The sequence below is a fragment of the Euprymna scolopes genome, unplaced genomic scaffold (genome assembly GCF_053919585.1).
Source record: "Euprymna scolopes isolate OS-2025 unplaced genomic scaffold, ASM5391958v1 sca463, whole genome shotgun sequence".
NCBI classification, from domain to species: domain Eukaryota; kingdom Metazoa; phylum Mollusca; class Cephalopoda; order Sepiida; family Sepiolidae; genus Euprymna; species Euprymna scolopes.
In genome coordinates, this window is record NW_027633506.1 from 17,501 (window position 1) to 30,000 (window position 12,500).

The 12,500-nt window shown below is 59.4% G+C and overlaps 2 non-coding genes and 1 pseudogene across 2 annotated transcripts in view; all 3 read left to right on the forward strand.

The window, feature by feature from the left end:
* Window positions 1–6,148: 6,148 nt before the first annotated feature.
* Window positions 6,149–8,520, forward strand: LOC145274808 (small subunit ribosomal RNA; annotated as a pseudogene).
* Window positions 8,521–8,917: 397 nt separating this feature from the next.
* LOC145274805 (5.8S ribosomal RNA) lies at window positions 8,918–9,075 on the forward strand. Its single transcript, XR_013866951.1, has one exon. It is a non-coding gene; the product is annotated as a 5.8S ribosomal RNA (ribosomal RNA).
* Window positions 9,076–9,673: 598 nt separating this feature from the next.
* The window catches only part of LOC145274803 (large subunit ribosomal RNA), a 5,732-nt gene continuing 2,905 nt past the window's right edge, over window positions 9,674–12,500 (forward strand). The window contains exon 1 of the ribosomal RNA XR_013866949.1: window positions 9,674–12,500. This exon is cut by the window's right edge and continues 2,905 nt beyond it. This is a non-coding gene — a ribosomal RNA (large subunit ribosomal RNA).

Below are 12,500 nucleotides of genomic sequence, written 5' to 3' on the forward strand. Positions count from 1 at the left end.
GAAACACACCGACCGGCACCCCCGACGACGACCACGGGTAAACGGCGGGACTTTGCCGCCTCTTAAGCAAGTTTGACTGACGGACTACCACGGCTATTCGGCTAGGTAGGTAGGTAGGTAGTCCTCCTCCTCGGCCACCTAGCCGTCGTCGTCGATCGAGCGACCGGGTATATTCAAGACGCCTCTACCGACACCACCACACCAGCGGGCAGTTTAGCGAGCTTGCCAACTCCTCTGCCTCCTCAAGCGCTTCCAGACGCCTACCGACACCACATGCTGCTGGCTGGCTGTCTGTTGTTACAATGGAATTTAAAAAAAAAAACAAACAAAAAACCCCAACTCTATTAAGATTTTCGATAGTTGGAAAATAATAATAAATTAAGATTTTCGATAGATTGAAAATAATGATAAATTGATTTTAGCAGGGGCTGCTGAGTTAGCTTATAGGAGCGAGCTAAAGTAAGAAAGAAACACGCCGAAACACACCGACCGGCACCCCCGACGACGACCACGGGTAAACGGCGGGACTTTGCCTCTTAAGCAAGTTTGACTGACGACTACCACGGCTATTCGGCTAGCTAGCTAGCTAGGTAGGTAGGTAGGTAGGTAGGTAGGTAGTCCTCCTCCTCGGCCACCTAGCCGTCGTCGTCGTCGATCGAGCGACCGGGTATATTCAAGACGCCTCTACCGACACCTACCACACCAGCGGGCAGTTTAGCGAGCTTGCCAACTCCTCTGCCTCCTCAAGCGCTTCCAGACGCCTACCGACACCACATGCTGCTGGCTGGCTGTCTGTTGTTACAATGGAATTTAAAAAAAAAAACAAACAAAAAACCCCAACTCTATTAAGATTTTCGATAGTTGGAAAATAATAATAAATTAAGTATTTTCGATAGATTGAAAATAATGATAAATTGATTTTAGCAGGGCTGCTGAGTTAGCTTATAGGAGCGAGCTAAAGTAAGAAAGAAACACGCCGAAACACACCGACCGGCACCCCCGACGACGACCACGGGTAAACGGCGGGACTAACTGTGACTCTCTTAAGGTGTGAGGAGGCTTTGCCTCTTAAGCAAGTTTGACTGACGCCTACCGACACCGGTCAGGTCGGCGAGGCTCCCGGCGGCCCCGAGCGGGACCACAGGTGCGGAAGGCGTCCAAGTGAGCGGCGGCGACGCCAGGAGGCCCCCGGGGTCGACTCCGCGGCCCCCGGGTCGGTGTGCGGGCCTCCAGAGCTCGATAAAGTAGTGGTGTCGCTAGCGGTTCGAGAAGGCACTTTTCGACGCCTACTGCCACCCCCACATGGCGGTAGGCGCAAAACTGGAAAATCGCCGACCAGAAATGTCGCTTCGTATAATCGACGTTTTTTTTTGACCACCATTTTCAGGTGTCGGAGGTGGGTCTGGACGAATACCAACACCATTTCTGGGGTTTCACAACCGCCCGGCTTCTCCGACATATGTTGGAAAGGAGTAGCGATCGAGCGAAGGGGGCTGTCGGTAGGCGGCCGCGGGTTGCATGTGTGCCCGGGACAGCACCCCCATCCAACTAAGGGGTGTCCCCCGGGGGCCAGGGGGACCTCGTCCAGGTCGGCCGGGCGCTTCCAGACGCCTACCGACACCTGGTCAGGTCGGCGAGGCTCCCGGCGGCCCGAGCGGGACCACAGGTTGCGGAAGGCGTCCAAGTGAGCGGCGGGGCGACGCCAGGAGGCCCCCGGGGTCGACTCCGCGGCCCCCGGGTCGGTGTGCGGGCCTCCAGAGCTCGATAAAGTAGTGGTGTCGCTAGCGGTCGAGAAGGCACTTTTCGACGCCTACTGCCACCCCCACATGGCGGTAGGCGCAAAACTGGAAAATCGCCGACCAGAAATGTCGCTTCGTATAATCGACGTTTTTTTTGACCACCATTTTCAGGTGTCGGAGGTGGGTCTGGACGAAATACCAACACCATTTCTGGGGTTTCACAACCGCCCGGCTTCTCCGACATATGTTGGAAAGGAGTAGCGATCGAGCGAAGGGGGCTGTCGGTAGGCGGCCGCGGGTTGCATGTGTGCCCGGGACAGCACCCCCATCCAACTAAGGGGTGTCCCCCGGGGGCCAGGGGACCTCGTCCAGGTCGGCCGGGCGCTTCCAGACGCCTACCGACACCGGTCAGGTCGGCGAGGCTCCCGGCGGCCCCGAGCGGGACCACAGGTTGCGGGAAGGCGTCCAAGTGAGCGGCGGCGACGCCAGGAGGCCCCCGGGGTCGACTCCGCGGCCCCCGGGTCGGTGTGCGGGCCTCCAGAGCTCGATAAAGTAGTGGTGTCGCTAGCGGTCGAGAAGGCACTTTTCGACGCCTACTGCCACCTCCCACATGGCGGTAGGCGCAAAACTGGAAAATCGCCGACCAGAAATGTCGCTTCGTATAATCGACGTTTTTTTTGACCACCATTTTCAGGTGTCGGAGGTGGGTCTGGACGAATACCAACACCATTTCTGGGGTTTCACAACCGCCCGGCTTCTCCGACATATGTTGGAAAGGAGTAGCGATCGAGCGAAGGGGGCTGTCGGTAGGCGGCCGCGGGTTGCATGTGTGCCCGGGACAGCACCCCCATCCAACTAAGGGGTGTCCCCCGGGGGCCAGGGGGACCTCGTCCAGGTCGGCCGGGCGCTTCCAGACGCCTACCGACACCGTCAGGTCGGCGAGGCTCCCGGCGGCCCCGAGCGGGACCACAGGTTGCGGAAGGCGTCCAAGTGGAGCGGCGGCGACGCCAGGAGGCCCCCGGGGGTCGACTCGCGGCCCCCGGGTCGGTGTGCGGGCCTCCAGAGCTCGATAAAAGTAGTGGTGTCGCTAGCGGTCGAGAAGGCACTTTTCGACGCCTACTGCCACCCCCCACATGGCGGTAGGCGCAAAACTGGAAAATCGCCGACCAGAAATGTCGCTTCGTATAATCGACGTTTTTTTGACCACCATTTTCAGGTGTCGGAGGTGGGTCTGGACGAATACCAACACCATTTCTGGGGTTTCACAACCGCCCGGCTTCTCCGACATATGTTGGAAAGGAGTAGCGATCGAGCGAAGGGGGCTGTCGGTAGGCGGCCGCGGGTTGCATGTGTGCCCGGGACAGCACCCCCATCCAACTAAGGGGTGTCCCCCGGGGGCCAGGGGGACCTCGTCCAGGTCGGCCGGGCGCTTCCAGACGCCTACCGACACCGGTCAGGTCGGCGAGGCTCCCGGCGGCCCCGAGCGGGACCACAGGTTGCGGAAGGCGTCCAAGTGAGCGGCGGCGACGCCAGGAGGCCCCCGGGGTCGACTCCGCGGCCCCCGGGTCGGTGTGCGGGCCTCCAGAGCTCGATAAAGTAGTGGTGTCGCTAGCGGTCGAGAAGGCACTTTTCGACGCCTACTGCCACCCCCACATGGCGGTAGGTGTAAAATCGGAATAGACCGGACCAGGAATGTCGAGGGGGAAAAAAATGACAAAGTCCTGGTGTGCCTAGGCGTCGAGAAGGCACTTTGCGACGCCTACCGACATCCCCATGTGGCAGTAGGCGTAAAACTGGAAAATCGCCGACCAGAAATGTCGCTTCGTATAATCGACGTTTTTTTTGACCACCATTTTCAGGTGTCGGAGGTGGGTCTGGACGAATACCAACACCATTTCTGGGGTTTCCAGTTTGAAAGTTTTATAAAACATGTTCGGTAGGAAGCACACTTTGGTGTGTCGGTTCGTCGGAGCAGCGACTCTTTGCCTCGTGGTGGTCCGGAACGTCTCTACGGGCTTGTCGCAAAGGCTCAGAAAGTGGCATCTCCGCCGCCTAGGGCTGTCACCGTTATCGCTGTCGCCGCGCTCCAACTTGTTTTGATCCGCCGCCTTCGTTCCTGCCAACCGTGCGCCCGCTCATCGTCGTTAGGTTATAATACGTGGTACGTGTGTGTGCTTCTCCGTGGACCTAGGGCTGCTCGACGTGTCGAACGATATGTTGGAACAACTAACGGCTCCTTTTCCTGGTTCCATAGTCGTCGTGGTACCCGCGTCGTCAGCCATATCTATGTCCACCATGTTTAGCCGATACGTTTGCTGCAGCTTCTGCTTCCGCCTCAGCGTTCGCCGCTCTCAGCCGCCGCTGTTGTTGCTGCCGTTCTGCCATTCAACCACTACCTGCGAATCTTTCGATGATCGGCCGAACGACCCATCGCTGTGCGACCGATAAATCCTCCGGATTAGGGAGAAACGCCGCCGCTCTCTGCCGCCGTCGAACGGAAAAACGTACATTGTAACGAACGAACGAACGAACGAACGAATTAACGAACGAGCGAACAAACAAACAAAAATAGCCGCGGGGGATGCACTATGTAGATCCTGATCCCCTTGTAACCATACGTAACGTTGTTCGATGCTCTCCCGTCCTGGAAGTCGCCGCAGCAAACAGGAGGATGAGCAGCAGCAGGCGCCGCCGCCGTAACCGCCGCCTGCCTGCCGCCTCCTACTCCTGTCAGCGTCCGATCTCACAGCCGTGTGAACGTTCGCTGACACCCGATTTCTTTCCGTCTGGCAAAACCTTGGACGTCCCGCTCGCGGTACACGTGCTGCAGCGACTTCTCGTCCGACAACGCATAAGCGTCGACGTCTGCCGCCGCATCTTCTGATACGTGGACGGTGATAGCGCTAGTCCCTTCTTGCGCCACCTCCCACCTTTGTTAGCGCCAAAGAAGATCGATCGAGCAGTCGTGGTCGCAGTCGATTAACCCGTTTTCACCGTCCGCAGTTCCCAAGCCGCCGATCAAGTCGTTGCTCTTCTTGTTCGTTCTTCCCATACCGTCGATTTGCACGGCTGCCGGATGAGCCATCCTCTGTCCGGCGAAGCGCTCCACGTCAGTGATCGATACTTGCACCGACAGTCCTCCCGCTCGCGACTCGGTGCTCGAATCGGACTCGTTCGTTTTTATCTCGATGCGATTGTGAAAAGGGGGACCGGTCGTCAATGTCGTGTGTGTCGACGATGTTGTTCGCCCGGTCCGCCGCGTTGTTGTCGTTTTTTTTTTTTTTTTTTTTCCCCTAACGTTCGCCGTCGCACGGACGAAAGGGTGAGAAAAAAAAAAAAAGCTCGAAAAAGCCGCCCAAAAAAATCGGACCGAGGAGCCGCTTGCGAGAACGCGCCATGTGCACGTTGTCTCTCCTCGGTTTTCCGAGCACGAACACGACGCCGGTCGGTCGGTCGGTCGACGAAGGCGACGACGAAGGTGACGGGAAAATTTACGCCGCCGCTGCCCTGGTCCAGCTCCTCCCCGATGACGGCTGTGATGTTGACGTTGACGTTGGCGACGACGACGACGACGACGGAGACGACGACGACGACGAGACGGCATCGATGGCGACCACGATGACGACGACCTCGACGAGTTCAGTTCTGCACCTTGACCTCCGATGTCCGTGTGCACTGCCGTCGTGCTGTTTGTCGTTTGTCGTATGTATCGCTGTCAAGGGTGCCGTTGTCGTTGTTGTTGTCGACGTTGTTGCTTGCTCTCTCGTCTCGGTCGGTTGGTACGTTGATGACGACGACGACGACGACGAAGACGACGACGACGACGACGAGACGGCATCGATGGCGACCACGATGACGACGACCTCGACGATTCCAGTCTGCACCTTGACCTCCGATGTCCGTGTGCACTGCCGTCGTGCTGTTTGTCGTTTGTCGTATGTATCGCTGTCAAGGGTGCCGTTGTCGATGTTGTTGTTGTCGACGCTGTCGTCTGTTCTCTCTTCTCGGCCGGCTGTGACGTGGACGTTGACGACGACGACGACGAGACGGAATCGATGGCGACCACGATGACGACGACCTCGGCGAGTTCAGTCTGCACCTTGACCCTCGATGTCCGTGTGCACTGCCGTCGTGCTGCTTGTCGTTTGTCGTATGTATCGCTGTCAAGGGTGCCGTTGTCGTTGTTGTTGTCGACGTTGGTCGCTTTCGTTCTTTGAGTCTCGGTCTCGGTCCAAGTCAGGGGAGAAACAAAAAAGAGGCCATCAGCGCGGGCAGCGCGCTTCTACTGACGGCGAACCCCCTCGAAAAATAAATAAACACGTGCCCGTCGTTGTAGTTGTCTGTCTTATGTCGGTCGGTCGGTCGGTCGGTCTGTCGTTCTGTCGAAACAAAGTCCCAAATTCCAACGATACCTGGTTGATCCTGCCATAGTCATATGCTTGTCTCAAAGCTTAAGCCATGCAAGTGTAAGTTCACGCCACGCATTAGAACGGGCGAAACCGCGAATGGCTCAGGAACCGGACCTAATCCTCGGGACCGTATTCCTCCTCGGAGGCGATGGATAACTGTGGCAATTCTAGAGCTAATACATGTGACACAGGCCGCGATCGGTCGGCGCGCCGTCGTCGCCACGCCTCGCGCGCTGGCACCCGCGTCGGCCGTTCCGGGTCGCGGCGCTACATATTAGACTGAGACCGATGCGCGTCATTCCGTCCTCCCGTCGTCGGCGTTCCCGCTCGCGGGTCCGTTCGGTGGCGGGGCTCATAGGGCGGCGCGCTCCGCTTTGGTGACTCTGGATAACTCACTGGTCGATCGCACGAGCTTTCACGCCCGGCGACGGGTCTCTCGAGGGTCCGCCCTATCAACTGTCGACGGTCGGTTAAGTGCCTACCGTGGTTACTACGGGTAACGGGGAATCGGGGTTCGATTCCGGAGAGGGAGCATGCGAAACGGCTACCACATCCAAGGAAGGCAGCAGGCGCGCAAATTACCCACTCCCGGCACGGGGAGGTAGTGACGAAAAATAACGACGCGGGACTCTGTCGAGGCCCCGCGATCGGAATGAGTACACTTCAAATCCGTTAACGAGGACCAACCGGAGGGCAAGTCTGGTGCCAGCAGCCGCGGTAATTCCAGCTCCGGTAGCGTATATTAAAGTTGTTGCGGTTAAAAAGCTCGTAGTCCGAACTCGGGTTCGTGGTCGCGCAAGCGGCCCCGGGGCGGCGGCGCCATCGTCCGTCGTTGACTTTGGTCGTCCGTTCGCATTCCCGGCCCTTTCCGCCGGTGTCAACCGCTAGCATACCCGCCACGCGGTCCTGCCGGCGAGGTGGACGAGGAGGTCGTGATCGGGATCCGGGAAAAAAAAACAAGTGGTCGTCGGTTCGGTTCCGGGAGTAGTCTAACGGGGGGGTGCTACGTGTGTGTGTTTGGGTGCGTTCATTCGCATCCCCGCACTCTGACCCCCGCGCTTCTCTCCCTCTCCCTTTCCGCGCGTTCCTCTTTTTTTTTGAACCCCCCGGTCCGCTCCGAGTCCCTGCTTCGTGTCTTGTCTGCGCGCGTGTTGCGGTCGGCGGTTTCTCCTCCAAGGGTGCTCTTAACCGAGTGTCCGCGGCGGCCGGTACGTTCACTTTGAAAAAATTAGAGTGCTCAGAGCGGGCTGTTCAAGCTTGCATACGATAAGCATGGAATGATGGAAGAGGGCCTCGTCTACGTCTGTCGGTCTCCGTCTACGGCGAGGCAATGATCGAAGGGAGCGGTCGGGGCCACTCGTATTGCGACGTTAGAGGTGAAATTCTTGGATCGTCGCAAGACGAACTGCAGCGATGGCGTGTGGCAAGCACGTTTTCCTCGATCAAGAGCGAAAGTCGGAGGTTCGAAGACGATCAGATACCGTCGTAGTTCCGACCGTAAACGATGCCGACCGGCGATCCGCCGGCGTTCGCTTCCATGACCCGGCGGGTAGCCTGCGGGAAAACCAGAGTTCGGTTCCGGGGGGATTATGGTTGCAAAGCTGAAACTTAAAGGAATTGACGGAAGGGCACCACCAGGAGTGGAGCCTGCGGCTTAATTTGACTCAACACGGGAAAACTCACCCGGTCCGGACACCGGTAGGATTGACAGATCGATAGCTCTTTCTCGATTCGGTGGGTGGTGGTGCATGGCCGTTCTTAGTTGGTGGAGCGATCCGTCTGGTTGATTCCGATAACGAACGAGACTCCGGCCTGCTAACTAGTGCGCCGATGTCAGTGATTTTTACGGCGGGCTCGGCGTCCTCCGTGGCGCTCGGGTCCGGGTCGGTTTTCTCACGCACTTCTTAGAGGGACGGGTGGCAGAAAGCCACACGAGGCGGAGCGATAACAGGTCTGTGATGCCCTTAGATGTCCGGGGCCGCACGCGCGCTACACTGGAGGTATCAGCGGGGACTTCGCCCCGGCCCGAGAGGGTTGGGAAACCTCTGAACCACCTCCCGTGATAGGGATCGGGGCCTGTAACCAACCCCGTGAACGAGGAATTCCCGGTAGGCGCGGGTCAACAGCCCGCGTCGATCACGTCCCCTGCCCTTTGTACACACCGCCCGTCGCTACTACCGATCGAACGGTCCGGTGAGGTCCTCGGATCTGGCCGACGACGCCGCCGGGCAGTGCGCGACGTGTCCCGTCACGACACTCGTGCATCTACGCCTCGGCGTTCGATGCCTGGAGAAGACGACCGAACCCGATCGTTTAGAGGAAGTAAAAGTCGTAACAAGGTTTCCGTAGGTGAACCTGCGGAAGGATCATTACCGTTTTCCCGTTCGAGACTGGTTTGTTGTTTTCCGGCCTACCTCCTCTGTCTGTCGGCGTCAACGCCTCGAATGCGCGCAAACAAACCTATAAAAGGCGGAGCGAGAGATAGATTTGTGGTGACGCGGAGGTTTTTAAAGCCCCAGCTCTTCTTGCTTGCTTCCGCGTCTTACCACCTGTTTGTTTTTTCGCCCACCGCAAGTGATGGCCGCTTCTTCTTTGCCTTGTCGCCGCTTTATCGTTTTTTTGTTTTTTTGCAGCCGCTGTGCCACCGCCGCTAGCTAAAAACAAACTACTCGCGACATTGCAATGCCGTCACGCCTCCTCGCACAGACCTCCTCGCACACTACTAAATCTATATAAACAAAAACTAATATAAAAAAAACCCAAGTGCTGAACCCTGGACGGGGGATCACTCGGCTCGTCCGTCGATGAAGAGCGCGGCCAGCCGCGAGAACTGATGCGAATTGCAGGACTCAGTGAACATCGACACCTCGAACGCACATTGCGGCCCCGAGATCCCTTGTCTCGGGGCCACGTCCGGTCGAGAGGCGGAACGTTACATGTCTTTCTCCGTTAACGAAACGACATCTTGCCGTCCCCGTGCCCGCCCCGGTCCTCGGCACGGTGGTAACCGGGACGTCGCAGGAGCGAGTGACGAGGGGGAAGAAAAATAAAAAAAGAATTGACTCCTTTCAATGTCTTTTTTTTTTTTAAAACCCTCTCCGGCCTCCTCCTTCGTCTCCCGCTGGCAGACCGCGGAGTCTTTTCCCTTTTTCGACCGCGTGAAGAAACACTGTGGAGGAGGAGCAGGAGGAGTCTGTCCCGAAAGCAGCCGAAGGGAGAACAAAACAAAAAAAAAGCACCGACCTAACCGACTGCCGACGTAAGCGCCGCCTGCTCGTCTCGCTCTCTGCCTCATGAAGGTGTCTCTCAGCGACGCCTCGAGCAGCGCGACGAGCACGGCCGTCGCACCGTAAAAAGGTGGCCGCGTCGTAGGCAACGTCGGATGGGGGAGGACCCAGGCGTTTTTTTTAATTGTTGGCTTCTTCATTTTCGGTCGGACGGGCGCTATATCGGCCAGCCGTCGTCACACGGAGGGTACCGATCGAGATTCCTCTCCTCCAAACACCACACTCTACTAAAAACCGCCGCCCTCGGCTCGGACGAGACGACCCGCTGAACTTAAGCATATCGCTAAGCGGAGGAAAAGAAACCAACCGGGATTCCCTTAGTAACGGCGAGTGAACCGGGAGAAGCCCAACGCCGAATCCCGTCGCAAGTAAAAGGCTTCGGGACGTGTGGCGCATGGGTCGAAGGCAGCCGTTCGTTTTCGTCTCGCATAGTTCGGAGTTCCCTCGATCGGGGCCGCCCGCGGCGGGTGCCAGGCCCATTCGGTGCGGACGGCGAGCGACGGCCTTCGATCCGAGAGTCGGGTTGCTTGGGAACGCAGCCCAAATCGGGTGGTAAGCTCCATCCAAGGCTAAATACCGGGACGAGTCCGATAGTCGACAAGTACCGTGAGGGAAAGTTGAAAAGAACTTTGGAGAGAGAGTTCAAGAGAACGTGAAACCGCCCAGGGGTAAACGGGTGGGACCGCTCACCGCGATCGCGGGGGGACTCAGTCCGGTGCTGCCTAGGCTCGAGCCCAAACTCGATGTGTGTTCTTGAAAGAGAGGCCGTCGCGGCACAGGTCGTCGTTCGTCGTGTCCGCGGGGGACTCGTTCCCCGCGGTTCCAGCTTTTGTGCCCGCGTCGCCGACGAAGGAGACGGGCCGCGTGGATAGCGGGAAGGGAAACGTGGTGACGACCGCGGCGTCGGTAGGTGGCTGCGTCGGTTGGCTGCGACGGAGGGGACTCGTCCTCTCGATCGCTGCTGCCGCCGGGCCCTAACCCGCCGCATCCGTCGCCGCCGCTTCTTCTTTCCTCCTGCTCCCTCCGCGCGCGACTCCGCTGCACCCGTCCCCTTCATCATCGCTCGGCGTAATCATGGCGCGGGCGCTTCGGCGCGACCTCCGCGCGGCCGGCACCGGACGCACTTCCCCTCCGGTCCGTCGTCGCGACCCGTTCCCGGCGTGCAGGTCGAACACGCGGGTTTTTTTCCGTAGGCGGCAGGCGTTTCATCACCCTGAAAACCCCCGTCTTCCCACCTTGTGAAGTCGGGGGCCACCGGCCGTCGGGCCCGCGAACGTAACTGCCCCTTTCTGCCGGGAACGGAGGAAATCTGACACGATCCGTTACACGTGGCGAGCCGGTCCGTTTTGATCCCGCCGGAAGTCGCGTGCGGGCGACGCACTCTGTGTGTCGCTCCTTAGGCGCCCCACCGTCTCGGGCGCGTGCGCGATGAGAGGCGGGATAGGACTGGCGCGGCCTCGCCGTCACGCACCTCGCCGACGTTTCGGGTTCTTGTCGGGGGCAACCCCGCCCGCGCCCGTTTCCGTTTCCGGAGAGGTCGCTCGGCGACGCTTTTTTATCTCGAGCCGCCCGCCACCCCGGGTCAGCGACGTGCATCGGCAACCCACCCGACCCGTCTTGAAACACGGACCGAGGAGTCCTGGCCGTTCGCGAGTCGTAGGGGCCACCTCTGACTAACCCCGAAGGCGAAGCGAAAGCGAGAGAGCGTGTAGGAGGGCGTCGATCGGGAGAGGTGTCGTGGCAAAGTCGTCCGGGGGTCGTCGGGGGGTGTCGTCGGTCTCGTGCCGTCGTCTTCTCCTCGCCTCACCCGCCTCCGAGCCGTGCCCGATCCCGCCGGCGCGGCGTTTTCGGCCTTCCGCCGTCGCTGCTGCGGTGCCCGCAACTTTTCCTTTTTTCTCTCTTCCCGAGAGAGATAGGAGAGGGAAGGCTCGTGGCTGACGTGCGGTTGTTTTTCCCTCCTCCCCGAGAGGGGACCGGCGCATCATCCAAAAAGGGGAATTGCCGGGCGCCAGCTTCCATATCCTCCTTCCGCCCATCGGTGAGATCCCGCGGCTTGAACTAGTCCTATTTTGTCGTCGAGTTTAGGCGCTGCGCGCGGGCGCATCACCCCCGGGTCGGTTTCCCCTTTTTCCGAGTACGACTCGGCCGACTCTGGCGTAGCGAGCGACCAGGGACCCGAAAGATGGCGATCCACGCCCGGTCGGGATGAAGCCAGAGGAAACTCTGGTGGAAGTCCGAAGCGCCTCTGACGTGCAAATCGATCGTCGGAACCGGGTGTAGGGGCGAAAGACCAATCGAGCCGTCTAGTAGCTGGTTCCCTCCGAAGTTTCCCTCAGGATAGCTGGCGCTCGATCGTCGCAATTCCATCCGGTAAAGCGAACGATTGGAGGCCCCGGGGCCGTTCACGGCCTCGACCTACTCTCGAACTCGGAACGGGTGGAACGGGCCGACTCTCCCGAACGACGGAGCCGACCCATCCGGCCGCCGCCGCCAGCACGCTTCGCTGGGCGGTTGGTCACCTCGAATGCGAGTGCCAAGTGGGCCACTTTTGGTAAGCAGAACTGGCGCTGTGGGATGAACCAAACGTCCGGCTAAGGTGCCTAACGCGACGCCCATGAGATCCCCGAAAGGGTGTCGGTCGATATAGACAGCAGGACGGTGGCCACGGAAGTCGGAATCCGCTAAGGAGTGTGTAACAACTCACCTGCCGAATCGACCGGCCCCGAAAATGGATGGCGCTGGAGCGACGGACCGATGCCGGACCGTCGCGGCGAGGAGCGATGAACTTTCGCGCCGAAACGATGCCGCGACGAGTAGGAGGGCGCCGCGGCGAGCACGGAAGCCTAGGGCGCGAGCCCGGGTGGAGCCGACCGCGGGTGCAGATCTCGGTGGTAGTAGCAAATATTCGAACGAGACCTTCGAAGACCGAAGTGGAGAAGGGTTCCGTGCCAACGGCGGTCGAGCACGGGTCAGTCGGTCCTAAGACGCGGGCGAAAGTCTTCCCCGAAAGGCGCCGGATCCGTTATGAAAGGTGAAAGGAAAGCGAATCGAATCGAATCGAATCA